At 37.9% G+C, this 2,427-nt stretch overlaps 1 protein-coding gene across 1 annotated transcript in view; it reads right to left on the reverse strand.

Annotated features, from left to right (window-relative positions):
* LOC106875323 (probable serine/threonine-protein kinase drkC) overlaps window positions 1-2,427 on the reverse strand; it is a 136,013-nt gene that overhangs the window by 129,317 nt on the left and 4,269 nt on the right. The window lies entirely within an intron of this gene.

Raw genomic sequence — 2,427 nt, forward strand, 5'->3', positions numbered from 1 at the left:
CAGCACGTCGAATAAAATATTTGGTCGCATTTCTTCCCGCATTTTAAATCCTGATTTTAAATCCCGCCGAGATTAACTTTGCCCTTCATCCTTTCGGGGTCGATAAAACAAAGTACTGGAGTCGGCGTAATCGACTTGTACCCTCCCCTCAAAACTGCTGGCTTTGAACATTATAATGCACCTGTGTCCCATTCAGAGGAATATCGCGACCTTGTTCATGTATGTACCATGTAAACTGGGTAGCCAGTTTTATGGGTCCTAGCACCCAAGAAATGTCTTTTTTTTTTTTTAAATATACGCAAATGTTACAATTTTTTCAGCATGAAAACTTGACCGGAATAAATAGCATAATGTTTAATTAGGATTAATAATTTTTCTGTAATTATTCGTGAAATCTCGTTTTAGTGAATATAAGTTACTTCTCCTTCATTTGGATACAGAATTCAATATTTATCGCTTCGGGATCCGTTTAAACGTATTCGTTCAGAAAATCTCTACCATTGACACCGGTTTATGTTTTGTATTTAATTAGTATCTTAATAGTTTTCGATAATTGTACTTACTTTAGATTTCTAGCATGAAAGTAATTAATTAATGATGAAAGTGATGATGACGACAACGACGACGATGACGATGACGATGGTGATGATGATGATGATGAGTTTAAGTGTATGTAGTAATTTAGGTAGCGTTCACTGACTTAGAAAAATTCTAATTAATATTGGATCTTTGATAAATTGAAATCCTGGTTTGGCTACAGGGCATTATTTCATATTCGTTGGCGTCAATAAAGTTACATCTAAATGCCCTGAGTATGAAATTCGTAAACTAATTCCATATAACAACTAATTAATTTGAAGTATCGTGTCATCAGACAATTTATAGACGGGTCCTATTCACTTACCAGAACTAACCTCTTTCTACGTGCAAGCCGCTGTAATACTGCTCTCACTCCAAAGACAACGGAATTATAGTATCCATGCTGTCTATCAAATATCTGCATGTTTTCTTCATATTCACAGAGGCGCAGACGGGGCTGTGCGAACGTTTGCTTCCCAATCACATGGTTTCTTGGTTCAGTCCAATTGTGTCGCGCCTTGAGCAAGCATTTTCCAATAGAGATTCGGGCCGAACAATGACCTCGTAAGTGGGTTTGCTAGATGGTATTTGTATATTCCATTCGAAATTGGATATGAGTACCATCACTTGCATCTTGTACAGTTGAACAATTGTGAAGATATCTGCATATGAAACCACTGGTAGCCTTATTAATACACAAATAAAGAATATCTATGCACCAATGCACCGTTGTGCACACATTCTCACTCTCCTATACTAGCGTATACATACACACACACACACACATACACACACACTCACACACACACACACATACACACACACTCACACACACACACACACATATATATATGTATATATATATATTTATACATATATATATATGTACATGCATATGTATCCGTAAGTAGTCGTGTGTGTGCTTGTGTGTGCGTGTCTGTATGCATATGTATACGTACGTACACACACACACACACACACACACACACACACACATATATATATATATATATATATAAGTAATATATATATATATGCACATACATACAGACATACATCATACATACTGAATACATGTATGCGTTAGACATGGTGACGCGCGGTTTAGTGGTTGGAGTGTTGGATTCCTGATTATAATATTGTGGTTTCTATTTCTGAACTGGGTGATGCATTGTGTTTTCGAGAAAAACACTTCATTTCACGTTGTTCTAGCCCACTCGACGGGTAAAAATTAGTAAGCGTACGAGGGAACGGTGTCCCATCCTTTGGCCCGGGTGAGGGGTGTATGCACCACAGAAACAGTGATACCGTCTCTCTGAGCCTATATGACTCGGGAAAGATTTCGTTTTTAATGAAATAAACTGCTTGAAAGAAAGACTGTCAGTGACTTCGAAGTGCCGACTTAGTCGCCTTCGTCAGAGAATCTCTCGACGGCGTGAAAACTGAAGCATTGGGGTTTAATGACACCAAGTATGTATTGAGTAATCTTTCAGCTTAATGTAGAAGTGATTCTTTTCTACATGAGGAACAAGGCCCGAAATTTGGGCGGAGAGGGCTTGTCGATTAGATCGACACCAGTATGCAACTGGTACTTAATTTATCTACCCCGAAAGGATGAATATCAAAGTCGACGTCGGCGTAATTTGAACTCAGAACGTAAAGACCGACAAAATACGACTAAGTATTTCGCTTGGCGTGCTAACGTTTTAGCTAGCTCGCAGTCTAAATATAAAAACAAATATTACTACACACTCACACAAATATATGTATATATGTATGTATGTTTGTATGTATGTATGTATGTATGTATGTATGCATGGATGGATGGATGGATGGATGGATGGATGG

Source organism: Octopus bimaculoides, chromosome 12 (genome assembly GCF_001194135.2).
Source record: "Octopus bimaculoides isolate UCB-OBI-ISO-001 chromosome 12, ASM119413v2, whole genome shotgun sequence".
In the NCBI taxonomy this organism is placed as follows: Eukaryota; Metazoa; Mollusca; class Cephalopoda; order Octopoda; family Octopodidae; genus Octopus; species Octopus bimaculoides.